The following is an 18056-nucleotide window of genomic DNA, read 5'->3' on the forward strand; positions in this document are numbered from 1 at the left end:
AAAACAGCAATTCCTACCCCATCCCACTCCTTTCTAGAAGTAATCACTTTCAATTTGTAAAGTTCCTCGGTATGTACTTTCATATTTTCCATTGTGTGCTTTTACTATTTCTTGGTTTATGAATTTTAGACATTAACATCCTACATACATCAAAAATGAATTACCTCTCTTATATATCCCCACCCCAATACCTCCTAATATAATCATTTCGGTTAGGAATTTGTATTCATTTAGTAACACAAATTCCAAAACATTGGCTCAAACAAATTCACAGTTTATTTTTCTCACAGAATATGAAGTTCAGGGCTCATTAGGAGACTCCAAGATGGAATCAGCAATCCAAGATCCTTCTATCTTTCCTGTTTTCCAGGTTTCCCATCTATTGCATCCTCATGTTTACAGAATGGTCCCCCTATGTCAAACATTGCAGTCCTATTCCTGGTGAGGAAGTCTTGGAAGGGCAAAGAGCATACAGTGTATGTTTCCTTTAAGGAATTTTCCCAGATGTCTTACACAGCCACTTCTATTAAAATTCTATAGGCCCTAAAAGTTTCACATGACCACTCATACTTGCAAGTAAGGCTGGGAAATGTTCTTCAGCTGAACACATTTCTGGCCCCAAATACATTGAAATTCTGTTGGAAAGAAACAAGGAGAAGATGAATATTGGATTACCAGTAGTCCCTGCCACCTGTAATGCTGTGCTTTGTTTTTTGTGCATTTTTTTGCTTATCTTAGAGTTAATAATGACTTCACTTTTGGCTTAGATTTATAGATACCTGTTGATCTTCAACGTGATCTATCAGTGTCATTTTATTCCCTGGTAACCTACTGTCTATGGGGTCGCACAGAGTCGGACACGACTGACATGACTTAGCAGCAGCAGCAACCTACCTCCAATAATCCTCCATCCTCCTAGTACAGTTTATTTACTTATCTATTTTTAAATGTTTTCTTTGGCTCCACCAGGTCTTCCCAGGTGGTTCAGTGGTAAAGAATCCGCCTTCCAGGTTTGATCCCTGGGTTGGGAAGATTCCCTGGAGGAAGAAATGGCTACCCACTCCAGTATTCTTGCCTGGAGAATCCCATAAACAGAGGAGCTTGGTGAGCTACAGTCCATGGGGTCATAAAGAGTAGGACACAACTTAGCAACTAACCACACACACACACACTCCAGTCTTAGTTGCAGCACTCAGGATCTTCATCTTCATTGTGGCATGCAGGATCTTTACTTGTAGCAAGTGAACTCTTAGTTGCAACATGCAAGATCTAGTTCCTTGACTAGAAATCAAACCTGGGCCCCCTGCATTGGGAGTGCTGAGTCTTAGCCACGGGGCCACCGACCACCAGGGAAGTCCCCTCCTGGTACAGTTTAGAGTTGGGCTTTTCTAAAATTGCTGCATCTATCCTCCTAGACCTCATTGTCTTTGTGTTGGTTTCTCTGTCTTCTGAGTCCCATTGTCTTGCGAAAACGTATCTTTGAGTAGATTCCAATGAAAGAATACATGGGATGCAAAAATGTTGAGTCTTTGTATGAAAATAATTTCATTCTATCCTGACATTTGATGAATAGTATAACTTGGTATACAATCATCAGTTGCAAATCATTTTATCGCAGAATTTTATATCTCCTACTTTCTAGTGTTGCAGTTGATACATGTATAATAAATGTATTAGCAAAATTTAATTTAATTATTTAGAAAGAAGAGGGCCTTCTATATTAGTGGTTTTATTTTATTTATTTTTTAATTAATTTATTTATTTTAATTGTAAGCTAATTACTTTACAATATTATAGTGGGTTTTTTTTGACATTTTTATAATCAGAGCTTTATTTTTTTTCATTTATTTTTATTAGTTGGAGGCTAATTACTTTACAATATTGTAGTGGTTTTTGCCATACATTGACATGAATCAGCCATGGGTGTACATGTGTTCCCCATCCTGAAACCCCCTCCCACCTCCCTCCCCATCCCATCCCTCAGGGTCATCCCAGTGCACCAGCCCTGAGCACCCTGTCTCATGCATCAAACCTGGACTTTAAAATTATTATTATTATTACTATTATTAGCAGCAATTCTGAGAACATTTTTTATTGACTAATTAATCCTATCCTCTGTGCTAATTGTTAGAAGGGATATACAACAGTCCCTTGGCTAGGCTATAGTACAGTTATTCAATGAAACAGATCTAGGTGTTGCTATGAAGGTATTTTGTAGACTTAGGTAACATGTATAATTGGTTGACTTTAAGTGAAGGAGATTATCTTTGATAGTGTTGCTGGCCTTCATCCAATCAGTTGAAGGCCATAAGAGCAAAACTGAGGTTTCCCCGAGGAAGAAGAAATTTTGCCTGAAAACTGTAAATTGATCTCCTGTCCACATGCCCTATGAATGTCAGACTTACCAGTACTCACAATCATGTAAGGCCAGTCCTTGTAATACATTTTAATATATATGTTAAATGTCCCATTGGTTCTGATTCGCTGGAGAACTCAGACTGATTAAGGCCTCAATGACCTCAGTAACTAGAAAAGGGCTTAATAAGACAAGTCAAAAATACGCTATTACAAATCATTTTTCTCTTACAAATTTAAATGTAAGATTATAGTTTAAAAAAAAGTAAATGATTGAGAAATTGAAGAATTACTCTTGAGAGGATATTATGATGTTGACATGAGGCAGAAAGTTCAGTTGGGAGTGTAGAGAATTTTTGACAGTGGGAGGATTAAACAAAAACCATTGCTAAATTCATACATAAATCTTTATCAGATCACTAAGAGGAAGATAATGAAGGATCAGTCATATTTAATCAACAAAAACTAAACAGTGTCAAAATAGTTCACCTCTAAAAGCACAGAATTATTAAATAGTAAGTTATACTTAAAATTTTAAGATAACATGGATTGCTTTAACTCATTAATTTTCAAGTGATGAAATATCAGGTGGGAATGCAAACTAGTACAGCCACTATGGAGAACAGTGTGGAGATTCCTTAAAAAATTGGAAATAGAAATGCCATATGACCCAGCAATACCACTTCTGGGCATACACACTGAGGAAACCAGATCTGAAAGAGACACGTGCACCCCAATGTTCATCGCAGCACTGTTTATAATAGCCAGGACATGGAAGCAACCTAGATGCCCATCAGCAGACAAATGGATAAGGAAGCTGTGGTACATATACACCATGGAATATTACTCAGCCATTAAAAAGAATTCATTTGAATCAGTTCTAATGAGATGGATGAAACTGGAGCCCATTATACAGAGTGAAGTAAGCCAGAAAGATAAAGACCAATACAGTATACTAATGCATATATATGGAATTTAGAAAAATGGTAACAATAACCCTATGTGCAGGATAGAAAAAGAGACACAGATGTATAGAACAGACTTTGTGACTCTGTGGGAGAAGGTGAGGGTGGGATGATCTGAGAAAATAGCATTGAAACATGTATATTATCAAGTGTGAAACAGATCGCCAGCCCAGGTTGGATGCATGAGACAAGTGCTCAGGGCTGGTGCACTGGGAAGACCCAAAGGGATGGGATGGGGAGGGAGGTGGGAGGGGGGATCGGGATGGGGAACACATGTAAATCCATGGCTGATTCATGTCAGTGTATGGCAAAAAACCACTACAATATTGTAAAGTAATTAGCCTCCAACTAATAAAAATAAATGAAAAAAAAGAAAAGAAATATCAAAAGCTCAATTTATTTAAAAACCTTGGCTGGTGACTAGTCACCCCTGTCCTGTCTGAAAGTCTGCCCTTTAGGATACATTCTCCTAAAAATTTCCTCGTGGTGTCTTATTCTGTTCAGCATCCACAGATTTCTCCCGTTCTTTTCAGCCTGTCATCCAAATTCATGCTGTAAGCAATAGTTGCAAAAAACTTTCCCATATATGTTTTCATTTGTCTTAGTCCATTTGAACTGCTGTAAGAAAGTACCATAGAGTTGGTAGTTTGTAAACAAAAGAAATATATTTCTCACAGTTCTAGAGGCGACGGGTTCCAAGTTCAACATTCTGACAGATTCTGGTGTCAAAGAAGCCTACTTCCTGCTCCAGATGGCCGTCTTCTGTGTCCTCACATAGTGGAAGGGGCAAGAGAGCTCTCTGGGATCTTTTTAATAAGGGCACAAATCCCATGCATGAGGACTCCTCTAAGGTTAGGATGTCAACGTGTGAATTTGTAGAGGGACACGAATATTCAGTCCATAATTTGCCCAACTGTCCTGAAAAACCCTGGACTCAAAGATGTCATTTGGTTTACCTGACACCTATCAGCCAGTTCTGTGGCCACATGCTTTGTCGTTCAGTCGTGTCCAACTCTTTGCAACCCCATGGACTGTACCCCACCAGGCTCCTCTGCCCATGGGATTCTCCAGGCAAGAATACTGGAGTGGGTTGCCATTTCCTTCTCCAGGGGATCTTCCCAACCCAGGAATCGAACCCAAGTCTCCTGCTTTGCAAGCAGAGTATTTACCGTCTGAGACACCAGGGAGGTCAACTCCAAGAATGGATTCCAAATTGTATTTGTAACCCATGCTTGTGGTGTGTCACGTTGCTCTTGTTAATCAAGTGACAGAAACTAACTTAGTGAGTACTTGTACTCAGTGAGTAGCAACTTGTTTCTTTTTTATGACATCCTAGAAGAACTATAGGTGGGGTTTTCTTTTCTTTTTTTTAAATTTATTTTTCTAAGTAGGGACTTGTGTCACTGTCCATGTAAATCACCTTCACTAATCACCTCAACTTTTCCATGGCCGCATAAGTATACAACTGGATTTCTGGAACTTCTGAGGGAGAATAAAGTCTTTCCATAGGCCCTCAAGACTGTGCCCTTGCACCAGGTGGCTGAATTAGGCAACTTCAGCTTGGTTTTCAGTCACTTTTGATGTGTCCTGATACATATTTCAATAAACTAGACGAAGTTACTAATAGTCAATCATTTTTTACATACACATATTCCCATATCCTTTGACCTAACAGAACACTGAAAGAGGCGGCACCATTACTGCTAACTGTCCTCTCGGGTGTCACCCCAATGTCGATCCATGTCTAGTAGGGCCTGTCCAGGATCACTGGCCCAGAAATCCATGTTACTTTTGCTGTAGAGGTCTGTTTATATGACCAAACCTGCACTAAACTACACAGGATTACCACCTCGGCTGCTGTCTTAAGAAAGATCTGCTAAGACTACCTCATCCCTTCAGCTGATGTTTGCAAATGCTGTTAATCACAGACCAAGAACAGAACATCCAAACCTTTAGTGAAGCACGTTTCTTTCTTTGCTTCAATTTACTTGCTTATGCTGTTTCCAATAAGTGGATCTAAAGCTCACTTAATGGACAACCCCTAAAGTGCCGTTTATTGGATTTGAAATGTTGAAGAAGTCTGTTTATTAGTAAATGAAAAAGTAGACTTCATTTATTTACATGATTCCCTTTTCTTAAGAGTTTTAGGGATGATTTCTGGAGATAGCATATTTTATAACACAAAGCGGAGTAGGGACTTCCCTGGTGGTCCAGTGGTTAAGACTCTGCGCTTCCAATGCAGGGGGTGCAGGTTTGATCCCTGGTTGGGGAACTAAGATCTCTCATGCTGTGTCATGTGGGCAAAACATAAAAAAGAAATTTTTTTTAAATAAAATCTTTTTTTAAAAAGCAGAGTAATTCTCCCTTCAAACACTTAAGTTTAATTGCTGTAGCAATTGGTCATGATCAGATCTTTGGTTAAAAACTTTGGTTAAAAACTTTGCCTCAACGATCCTGTCTGTTCTTATATTTTGGTGCAAATGAAATGGTGCATATTTGTTTTGTTTTGTTTTTATTTATTTATAATAGTTGGAGGCTAATTACTTTACAATAGTGTAGTGGTTTTTGTCATACATTGACATGAATTAGCCATGGATTTACATGTATTCCCCATCCCGATCCCCCCTCCCACCTCCCTCTCCACCCGATCCCTCTGGGTCTTCCCAGTGCACCAGGTCCGAGCACTTGTCTCATGCATCCAACCTGGGCTGGTGATCTGTTTCACCCTAGATAATATACATGTTTCGATGCTGTTCTATTGAAACATCCCACCCTCGCCTTCTCCCACAGAGTCCAAAAGTCTGTTCTATACATCTGTGTCTCTTTTTCTGTTTTGCATATAGGGTTATCGTTACCATCTTTCTAAATTCCATATATATGCATTAGTATACTGTAATGGTCTTTATCTTTCTGGCTTACTTCACTCTGTATAATGGGCTCCAGTTTCATCCATCTCATTAGGACTGATTCAAATGAATTCTTTTTAATGGCTGAGTAATATTCCATGGTGTATATGTACCACAGCTTCCTTATCCATTTGTCTGCTGATGGGCATCTAGGTTGCTTCCATGTCCTGGCTATTATAAACAGTGCTGCGATGAACACTGGGGTGCACGTGTCTCTTTCAGATCTGGTTTCCTCGGTGTGTATGCCCAGAAGTGGGATTGCTGGGTCATATGGCAATTCTATTTCCAGTTTTTTAAGAAATCTCCACACTGTTTTCCATAGTGGCTGTACTAGTTTGCATTCCCACCAACAGTGTAAGAGGGTTCCCTTTTCTCCACACCCTCTCCAGCATTTATTGCTTGTAGACTTTTGGAGAGCAGCCATCCTGACTGGCATGTAATGGTACCTCATTGTGGTTTTGATTTGCATTTCTCTGATAATGAGTGATGTTGAGCATCTTTTCATGTGTTTTTTAGCCATCTGTATGTCTTCCTTGGAGAAATGTCTGTTTAGTTCTTTGGCCCATTTTTTGATTGGGTCATTTATTTTTCTGGAATTGAGCTGGAGGAGTTGCTTGTATATTTTTGAGATTAATCCTTTGTCTGTTGCTTCATTTGCTATTATTTTCTCCCAATCTGAGGGCTGTCTTTTCACCTTGCTTATAGTTTCCTTTCTTGTGCAAAATCTTTTAAGTTTCATTAGGTCCCATTTGTTTATTTTTGCTTTTGTTTCTAATATTCTGGGATGTGGGTCATAGAGGATCCTGCTGTGATTTATGTCAGAGAGTGTTTTGCCTATGTTCTCCTCTAGGAGTTTTATAGTTTCTGGTCTTACATTTCGATCTTTAATCCATTTTGAGTTTATTTTTGTGTATGGTGTTAGAAAGTGTTCTAGTTTCATTCTTTTACAGGTGGTTGACCAGTTTTCCCAGCACCACTTGTTAAAGAGGTTGTCTTTTTTCCATTGTATATCCTTGCCTCCTTTAGTTGAAGATAAGGTGACCATAGGTTCGTGGATTTATCTCTGGGCTTTCTATTCTGTTCCATTGATCTATATTTCTGTCTTTGTGCCAGTACCATACTGTCTTGATGACTGTGGCTTTGTAGTATAGTCTGAAGTCAGGCAGGTTGATTCCTCCAGTTCCATTCTTCTTTCTCAAGATTACTTTGGCTATTCGAGGTTTTTTGTATTTCCATACAAATTGTGAAATTATTTGTTCTAGTTCTGTGAAAAATACCGTTGGTAGCTTGATAGGGATTGTATTGAATCTATAGATTGCTTTGGGTAGTATAGCCATTTTAACAATATTGATTCTTCCAATCCATGAACACGGTATATTTCTCCATCTGTTTGTGTCCTCTTTGATTTCATCAGTGATTTATAGTTTTCTATGTATAGGTCTTTTGTTTCTTTAGGTAGATATACTCCTAAGTATTTTATTCTTTTTGTTGCAATGGTGAATGATATTGTTTCCTTAATTTCTCTTTCTGTTTTCTCATTGTTAGTATATAGGAATGCAAGAGATTTCTGTGTGTTAATTTTATATCCTGCAACTTTACTATATTCGTTGATTAGCTCTAGTAATTTTCTGGTAGAGTCTTTAGGGTTTTCTATGTAGAGGATCATGTCATCTGCAAACAGAGAGTTTCACTTCTTCTTTTCCTATCTGGATTCCTTTTACTTCTTTTTCTGCCCTGATTGCTGTGGCCAGCACTTCCAAAACTATGTTGAATAGTAGTGGTGAGAGTGGGCACCCTTGTCTTGTTCCTGATTTTAGGGGAAATGCTTTCAATTTTTCACCGAAATGGTGCATATTTGTAAAGTGCCTGGCAAAATGCTTGGCTCATAGTAGATACTCACAAGAAGTGTTTGTTAATAACTCCCCTGTAGGCATTCCTGTCCTTCTGCATAATGAGAAGATGGGAGAGAGAACTAGCAACCCATCATGGTATCTCTTACTGGTGGAAGTGCCCTTTTTTTGGTTTTTGTTTTTAATTGCTTTACAGTGTGGTGTTGGTTTCTGCCATACATCACCATGAATCAGCCATAGGTATACATATGTCCCCTCCCTCTTGAACCTCCTCCCCCTCCCACCCCATCCCACCCCTCTAGGTTGTCACAGAGCACTGGGTTGAGCTTCCTGTGTTATACAGCAACTTCCCACTAGCTAGCTGTTTCACATATGTTCATGTATATATTTCAGTGCTATTCTTGCAATTCCTCCCCCCCTCACCCCCCGCTGCAGTGTCCATTAAGTCAGTTCTCTGAGTTTGAGTCTCTGTTGGAACTGCCCTTTCATATACCTCCCAGAGATTATTGTACACATTTCTCCCAGAGACCTTGTCATCTAGAGCTCTCCCAGAGATTATTGTACACATTTCTCCCAGAGACCTTGTCATCTAGAGCTGATGTTTTTTATGTAGATGCAGAAGTGTGTGATGGCTTCATATAACAATATAGAAAATAGGCTGTCTCACAAATATGTCCATGAAGCTAAGCTTCTGTTTTAGGAGGCTCATCTCTTCTCTTGCACTCTGACTTTGGTTGGACATGGGAGTATTAGAATAAAGATGGCATTATGGGGACTTCCCGTGGTCCAGTGGTTAGGACTCAGTGCTTTCATGGTCATGGCTGCAAGTGCAATCCCTGGAGAGGGAACAAGGTCCTGCAAGCCACATGGTATGACCAAAAAATAAATAAAAAAGATGGTATTATGCTTATTGTTTTCATAAGTGCAGGACAGATTTTGAATTACGGTAAAAAAAAAAAAGTAACTGTAATAGTTTAATTTGCCAAGAGATTCTTTTCCCTTTAGTAAAGTGGCAGGGCTGCAGTCCCGTTGATGTCCATAGCTCAGGAAAGCATTTCATTCCCTTTCCACACACATTGGTTGACTTCCTCCTGTGCTGTTGGTGTGTGGGTACAGTGAAAGTTTCTGGGGTTACAAAGATGAATAGGACATCATTCTTGCTCTTGAGAGTTTTCTAGTTTGGTAGAAGAGACAGACAGACGAAGATATGATTACAGTGCCACATGGAAGTGAAACAGCAGAGATGTAGCATGGTTTGCTCAAGCTGGTGCTTACCGTCTCCTGGCTCAGTGTATCATCTCCAACCTCTGTGTTTAGGGTCCTTACTTTGGAAAAGGAGGGAACATTTACACTATGAAAATTGGCAAAGGATTCAGACAAGGTGAAAAATGGTGCTGTCCCACAGAGTAAAAATGCAACATAATTATAAACTCTAATTTGTGAACATATAGGCTATCTCCTTTCAAAGCTAAATTTTAGATCAGACATATGTGCACCATGACTTACTTTAGGATTTTAAAGAAAAAAAAAATCTGGGTGTAAGCCTGTTCCCTGGTGGCTCAGATGGTAAAGAATATGCCTACGAGGCAGGAGACGTGGGTTCGATCCCTGGGTCGGGAAGATCCCTAGAGAAGGAAATGGCAACCCACTCCAATATTCTTGCCTGGAGTATCCCATGGACAGAGGAGCCTGGTGGGCTACAGTCCATGGTGTCGCAAAGAGCACACAACTCAGCGAGTAAACAACGACGACAAATCTTGGCTGCTTTTTGTTTTTTTTTTAAAAGAGCTGGGTGTTAAACATTTACCGGCACACCACTGAGTGTCTATAAACTACAGAGTAAAGAGAAGGGATTACTTTGTGTTGGGACATTTGGGGAAGCCACAAAATAGTGGTGACATTCTGACCTTGTAGGATGCAGTAGGAATGGGCCAAAGGAGAGGAAAGATGGATGAAACTGACAGGGCACAGAGCCTGTGAGAGGAAATCCCAACTCATATTTTCCTCAGAGGTGATGACAGCAGAAGGCAAATGCAGTCATGAGAAGCTTCTGTTGAAGGTGATAAATAGATACGCCTTGGGACTTCACTCTGGTGATATTTAACGGCAGCAGCCCTGGGTAATTTCCTGTGTCCTGGGGCTCAGGGTACACCTAGGGCAGGAACAGGTACAGTAGCTTTTTGAAGTGAATCAGAGCCCTCTGCACTGGGATAAAATGCAGATTCCCAGGCTCCTCCTCAAACCTATTGATTAGATTCCCTTGGAGCCACAGGCCCAGGGACTGGCATTTTTCACAATGTCCCTAGAAGTTTCCTTGGACAGTTAAGTTGGAGAACCAGTATTTTTGTTTTGTTTTATTTTTGAAAACGAGTATTTCAAAGCCAGTCCATCCGTGATTCTCCACTGGGCATGATTTCTCCCTTGGTGTTGCCTGGAGACATTACTGATTGTCATGACTGTGGAAGGGTTCCTTGTATCTGGTAGCCTGAGGCCGGAGACACTGCTCAACATCCCCCAGGGCACAGCACAGTGCCCCCCAAAGGAGAATGATCTGACCCCAAATGTCAATAGGGTTGAGGCTCAGAAACCCTGGTCTAAGTCATAATCAAGGGCTCTATAGTAAATACATGAAGAGGACTGAAGTCTAGTTGTATCACTGGGTGGTTCCTTACCTTGCTAAGGCGGGGGGGCTGGAATGGGGTTATGGACCTCCATGTCCAGATATGGGGCCACCAAGTTTTCTTGGAACTGGACAGAGATGACAACTACTGAATCCATACAGATGATACACTGGAAGCTGCTCATTCATTGATTTGCTACGTTTTTTTTTTTTCTCCCCTCTGATACCAGTTTTTTTCTTTATTGAATCATTCTCACAAAATTTTTGCCACTTCTTTGGGAAAAAGCTTTGCTCAGCTTGTGCTGTTTTTTTTTTTTTTTTTTTTTGGCCATCCAAAAGACAGAGTGACCTTGAGACCATATTGCTTAAGAATTGAAATGTGTTCCTATTTATACAGAAAAGCAAACTTTGGACATTCTTTTTCAAAGAATTTAAGTTTAAATTACAAACTTAAAACTTCAGGGTTTAAGTGTGTAAGAAGGCAGCTCTCTTACTGAGATTCTGTCCAGCTTGTCTCCGAATAAGTTCACCAGATCAACCTTGTAGGGAAGGTGAACTTGAGGGAAAGGTAGACACACGTCTTTAATTTTTTTTTTCTTCTTAACCAAACCTCAGTGCCTATTTTTCTAATAACAGTTTTATTTAAAATTGTGCCTTGGGCCCTTATTGGGTAAAGATTCTCGTTCATTTGCCATGTTTCAGCAGACTCGCGTACTCCTTCCCATTAAGACCTGTCTCTTAGACAGATGCACAGTTCATCTATATGGAAGCGAGGCGGATGACATCCTCCCCCCCACCCCGAGTGCTGGTTTCGGTTCAGGTGTGTGAGTAACAATTAGGTTCCCTCCCCAGTGTTCGGTGCGAGATACCCTTTTCGAAATCCGCCTGGGTCCTGCGTGTGGCACTTTTCTGCTTGCAGTCGTTTTGTCCCTCTCAAATGCTAGCGTGCTTTTAGGGAGCTCTTAAAAGGCCAGGCCTTAAGCTAGTTAAGCTTTGAGGCGAGCCGGAGCTGTGAGATAAGAATAGAACGCATCTTTTACTCCGGGAGCTGGGGAGGCTGTTTCCAGCTGCTTCCAGTCATTGAAATCCTGAAAGCTCTCTAATCCTCGCGGAGGCAGCCCCTCCGGCTCCCAGGGCCCACCCCCTTCTCCTGATTGGCGAGGCTCCTCCGGGGCCCCCTCCAGCCACCTACTACGTCTCTGAGACCCGATTTGAAATAAGAGCCAGGCGGTCCCCGCTTCCCTGCGCCCGACTTTTCATAGGCTGGGAAGCGAAGCTTGAGAAACTTGACGTTGTCTTGGGCAGAGTGCGTGTAGCAACAGATCAAAGAAAAAAGGGGAAGAAAACGTGTTCTCAGCTGCCTGGGGAACTCGCTGAGTTGCTTTTGTCTTGCGGGCTTCTGCTGGCTTTGGTGTTTCCCCTCGGAAGACCGCGGCGTGGGCTTCCAGGCGGCTCGCTCCCTGCTGGATGGGTGATGGAACTCTAAACATGAGGCAGGTGAGCTCCGGGGGCTGCAGGGGCGGGTGGAGAGGGAGGGCGCAACGTGGGACCCCTGGGATGTGACTCCGGAGGGCTGGCCGGATGAGCAGATGCCTGGCCGAATGGATCCATTTGGCGGAAGAACGGGACTGCCTTTTCCTAAAGTAACCCATGAAGCAGATCTCCTGAGGTTCCCCCCACTTCTGCCTCTAATGGGGATTGGCGACGTCAGGCAGTCATTGTAAAAGGCTTAAACGCGGTTCGTAGAACATGTAGATCACTTCCAGTTTGCGGTGGCTGGAAGGTATTGTTCGGGATCTATCTGAAGCTCTGAGCCTCTTTCCTGTGCTTTGGGTGAGAATAAAGACAACGGAATATCCTGTAAAAGAATTGAAGGGGGCCTCTTATCTCGTTTTGTCTCCCCATCCTGAGCACTTACTGTGTTTATGGCTGAGAAGGTGGCACCAGCCCGAAATGAGCACAGACAGTCCTTCCAGGAAAATTGTGTTTTTCTGTTCTAGCAGTTGTGAAACTATTATTGCTTCTGGACAGGAGAGGACAGCCCTGAGAGTAGTGAGCTGAGAAAGGGCTTGGAGATTACTTCCATGAGTATTTGAAAAGAATTCTAAACCAGCAGCTTCTTCCGTGGCTGCGGGGCATGATGATAAAATTTCTTATCAGCCTAAGTCGAGGTTTATAGCTCTGCTTGTAAGAAAAGCAAAAAGTGAGTGTACAAAGCCAAGAAAAGGGTGTGATTTATAACTCAACCAAAGTTATAGAAGAGTCTTATGTCAGTATTTCAATATCAAGATCTGTACTCATTTAAGGGGCAGAGAAACTGGAAAAACATGCTAGTAGGCTGGCAAGGGCAGAGAACTCCAAGAGGGGTGATATTGACTTTGCCAGCTCTAAGTAAATGTGGGTGGGAAAAGTTAGCATCCATGTTACCACCAGGAAAACTGCACTTTTTTCTTCTAAGTGGGTTGGGCACGCACCACCCTGCACGCTTTGGGGTAAGTTGAGTTGCATAAGGAGCAAACTTTCTGTTTCGGGGCTGGAGCGAGGGGGTTAGAATTTTCCATTTCCTGTAGTCTGGGACAGTGAAGCAGAGGGTCAGGTTTTGAAAAGACCCTCAGCCTTCTTGCCTGTTTGCCTGCTCACTAAGCAAGTGTGCTTGCTTGGCAAGTGGCAGTGAGTGCAGAAAAGCAGGCTTACACCAGCAAGCACTTGTGTGTTTCCAGTGAATTGCTCTTCCTCTTGCTGGAGACTGGGGCCGTTGATCAGTTTCAAGTTCTGCAAACTCACGGCTTGACCCCCCTTCTTTTTCTGTTGAGCAGTCCCAATGGGATGAGGGAAAGAAGCAAGAAGCCTAAATAGAAAGGATTTAACCAAAGGAAAAAGGAACGCAAAACATTTTTGACAAAGGTCCTGGGCTGGAACAAAGAAGTCATTTGATCCGTTGCAGAGCCACCTGTCCTCTTGGTATCTGAGCTTACTTTTCAGAATCCCTGTTCCCACACAATTCCTCTGGAATGGAGGCACTCCCTGTGGATGCCAGAGGCATGCTGTCCGAAGCTTGGCACAGGATTTCCCATGCCTTGCTCCTTGTGGCATTCGCATAAATTGGACTTCAGCCCAGTCGTGAAGTTTTAAGGGTACACATGGAGTAACTCAGTCATTTAATGAATGGGCAGCCTTTCATCCCATAACTGTATGTTCAGTAATTTTTTGGCCTGTTTGGTACTTGAAAAGAGGGTGGACTAGGGGTGGGATGACAGACAGGGAGAGAAGTGGGGGATGGAGTCAGGGCTCTTCGGAAGAATCTAGGCAGTTCCAGCGACTTGGAAATGTGACACGTTGTTCTGCAACAGGAATGTGGAGGGGAGTGAGATGGTGGAGTTACTGGCTTGGATTAAGCCCAACTTGATTTGAGTTTCTCTTCAGGGGAAACTTTTGTCCAGGTGGGGTAACTCGCACCCACCCGTGAATTTTTCATCTCAGCCCAACAGCTCCAGTTGGGCTTGCAGGGTTAACTATCAAAGAGATCCATGTGTCACCAGCTCAGCAATGAAATCCAATCTCTTCCCCAAGGAGTGATCCATCCCCAGGGCTGCACAGACTCTGAACAATGGCGTGGCAGCCAAGGGACCCCCGCCCCTGACTAGCCACAGCAGGTAGCCAGAAATGGCCAGCAGAATTAGAAAGCTGCCTGACTGGCCATGAGATTCAGAGGGCTTTTGCCTTCTGCCAGGTGGGAGGAAAAAGAACCGGTGCAGAGGGATAGTGTTCTTTAAGGATTCCTAAGGTCACGCTGAGTTGGGCCAAAAGAAAAGGGTGAACCTGATTTGCCTCTATCAGGAAGTCATTTTTAAAGCGTGTGCCAACCTTTCTCTGCCCACTGATCATAAATGGGAAACTTCTGAAACTTCCTTGAGCAGGAATTTGCTGTGTTCCCAGGCAAAAAGAAAGGCACGGCCACCTGTTCAAGCAGCCCAGCCAAAAACAACAGGTTTGCCTGTGGCATTCCCACAACTGCAGATGCCCTCCTCAAATGGCACACCACCCATTGTCCCTGCTGATGAGAAGACCAAATAATTGTCTCTCAAGCTAGGGGGAAGAAATCAGGTTCTTCAGACAACATTGCCTACCAGATGTATTTTGGGTTTTTAATACGTGATGATTTTAGGAAACACTCCAAGGAAAGTGAGTGCTCACTCTATTTCTCATGGACTGAAATCATTGCAGTTGCCTGTAGCATGAAGGGAAAGAATGAGGTATTAACCAGTGCTTTAAGCAGCTGCTAAATTCTTGCATGGCTGGGATAGTGCTATTACAAGGAAGTTGTGACTCAGTTTGATCAGTTTTGCATTCTTCAGATTCGAATTAAAATGCCCAAGGACATCTGGTTTAATAATGAATGTCTTTGTATTAGTCCTTCCTTTGAGGATTAGAGAGTCCTTTATAAACACGATCTATTTATTCTCTGCCATATCCCCAGGAGAGAATGAGATGGCAATTTGATCCTCATTGAAAAAAAATGGTGAGGTGAAGGCAGAGAAAGGTGAAGTAGAGAGATACAGGGCAAAGTAGGTACAAGCCTGAAATGAATGCTACCCAGCTGGAAAGACAGACAGCTTGCACAGGCTCAGCTCAGAATGGCCAGTGAGTGGAGGGATTAAAGGCAACTCTCTTACATCTTCCCTTTTCTTATTCTATAACCAGCATATATTGTCCCAAGTGTGTTTCATGGTTTCCTTCATTTGAAAGTCAAGTCAACAAAAGTGTAAAAGGCATTTCTGTTCTCATTTGTCCCAACATTGAGATCAGGCAGTTTTTATGACATCACCTAGACAGGTACTGAAACTAACCAGAATTTAAAGTCTGTATCTGAGACATGGTCCTTTCACCAGATACCGTAGTGTTTTTAAGTTTTTGCACATGATTTGGAGGTCCAGTATCTTCAACACACCTTAGAATCTTCATTTATTCCCTACTATCTCTCCTTGGCAGGGAACTTTATAATTGTGGCTTTTTGTCAGATTAAAGATCTTTATTGGTCGTGTTGAAATAGTTTTTTCGAGTTGGCTTTTCCTTGCCATTCGTTAGGACCTGTGCTTGTAGTTAGCTTGACTAGGGACTGCATAGGCTGTGAGCAAATCCTTTAATTGGTACTTGCATGTTATCCTCAGACATTCCAGCAAGTTTTAAGGCTAAGTGTGTATGTGGATGTCTCCTGGCTTTGATCCCTTGTGTGGTAAATAGACATCCAAGGTAGCCATGGCAACATGGGCTATGCATTGGTGAAAGAGGGGGATTTGGTCACTGGACAAAGAGTAATTTGTTTGATTAGAAAAAGGTGGGACCGATCAGGGCATTTTTTTTAAACCTTCGTGATTTAGGGATCACAGTTCATCCAAACCATTTAGATTTTTCTCAATAGGCAAAAAGAATGACTGGCTAACTGCAACCAGTGTATGTTGCCGATGTAATTTAAATACTTTTTTAATCAAGTGGTTTCTATTTTCAAAAAGCTACTAATCAAATGAAAGGGAAGGCCAAAGTATTATATCAGTTTTCCTGTTGTACATAGTATGAATTTTCAGAGCTTGGTGGAATTTTAAAAAGAAATACCCAAAGCTGATTGGGCGGTGTGCATTTCAGTTATCCACCTGCAGATGTCAGGCTTGAAGTGTCTATGGTGGAAGGCCGAGTGCTGGATGCCGCTGCTGGGAACTGGGATCAGTCAGAGAGAATTGCTCAGCTTTTTTGGAACAGTTAGTTAGTGATTCTTTAATCTTGTGACCAAAGCCATAGATGAAACTGAGTTCATTCAAGGAAGAGAATATCAAATACACCATGATTAAAGAAAGGGCTCCAAAAGCCAGGTCAAATAGGAAGCTAATCTCCATTAAGATATGGGACAGTTTATCAACACGATGCTCTTTGGCTCATTATCAACTCCTTTTATTTCACGTGAAACCCATCTCCGAGGTTTTGTTGTAGAAGATTGTTTGCCTCGTTTTATGAAGTGGCATAGAAATTCCTTTAAATGGAATTAGGGACTCTTCCAGATCCACATGAACTTTTTTTCCCTCCAGGGAAAGATATTTCATTGACATGGGCAGGAAAGTTAATGCCTACAGAAGGTCATGTGATGTTAAAGGGGTCAGAAAATTTGAGGCACTGGAAAAAAATAATGCTAAGGGAGGACTTGGCTGTAAAACAAAGAAAAACCACAAAACCTTAATAACTTATGTGCTTTGTGCTGTAAAAGAGAAGTTCTCGGGAAAAAGAGCAACAAAAACAACAAAAAGGAAGAGGTGCTGGTCATTAGCAGTAGATTTTTATATATAGTCAAATATTTATGATGTTGTTGTTTAGTCGCTAAGTTGTGTCCGACTCTTTTGCAACCCCATGGACTGTAGCCCACCAGGCTTCTCTGTCCATGAGATTTCCCAGACAAGAATACTGGAGTGGGTTGCCATTTCCTTCTCCACTATCTATGACAAAATAGTACAAAAAGGAGAAATAATATACAGATTCTCCTTCATTTCTTATATTATTCAAGGACATTTACTGAGTACTTACAGAATTAGTATATTCATTAGTTCATTCAGTAAAACTACCCTAAATAATTCCCTGGTGACTCAGCGGTAAAGAATCCACCTGCCAATGCAGGAGACTTGGGTTCCATCCCTGGGTCGGAAAGATCCCCTGGAGGAGGGCATGGCAAACCACTCCAGTATTCTTGCCCAGAAAATCCATGGACAGAGGAGCCCAGTGGGCTGTAGTCCATGGGGTCAAGAAACAGTCAGACACAACTTAGTGACTAACAACAATGACAACAACAATAAATGATTATTATATGCCAGGCCACTTTGGGGTTGCAAACATGATTTTGATACAGGCCCTGCACTCAAAGAACTTTTAATTTTATGTCTACTTTATTATACTGATAGCACAGTGTAAGTTATGCGTGGGTAAAATGCCTGTTCATTAATAACTATATTTATATGATTAAGAGTCCACTTAATAAATTGATGGTAGCCAAAACTTTACTGAACTGAGAAAGCTTGAGAAAGGATTTGTAATTGTGAGATTTAATTTTTACCCACGTATTCATTTGTGGGAATGTATGAATTCCTAGTTTAAGTAAATGTATGCTAATTAGTAAACAGTCATTTAATTCATTTTTCTCAATAGGGAAAAATAACTCATAGGTGGTGGTCCTCCAAATCTAGGAATGTGTGATATTCTCAGAGTTTGTTGTTTGAAACCCAGAACACTTTCCAGTGAGAAATAGTGCCTAATTGGGACTAAAACACTATTTTAAAAAATAACCAGTCTGATTAATGGCAGATGAAGTTCTGCATTTTGAGGG

The 18056-nt window shown here is 41.6% G+C and overlaps 1 protein-coding gene across 3 annotated transcripts in view; it reads left to right on the forward strand.

Annotated features, from left to right (window-relative positions):
• Positions 1-18056, forward strand: part of MID1 (midline 1) — a 395950-nt gene that overhangs the window by 200982 nt on the left and 176912 nt on the right. Inside the window, exon 1 of one of the 3 annotated variants that reach the window (XM_070464124.1) lies at positions 11860-12193. The exons of 1 other annotated variant lie outside the window; for it this stretch is intronic. The gene's annotated coding sequence lies outside the window, so the exon portion shown is untranslated. Of the gene's footprint in view, positions 1-11859; positions 12194-18056 lie in introns of those variants that run through there. One more of the 3 variants, XM_020911570.2, reaches the window with a different exon arrangement.

This window comes from Odocoileus virginianus, unplaced genomic scaffold, assembly GCF_023699985.2.
Source record: "Odocoileus virginianus isolate 20LAN1187 ecotype Illinois unplaced genomic scaffold, Ovbor_1.2 Unplaced_Contig_16, whole genome shotgun sequence".
Lineage (NCBI taxonomy): Eukaryota > Metazoa > Chordata > Mammalia > Artiodactyla > Cervidae > Odocoileus > Odocoileus virginianus.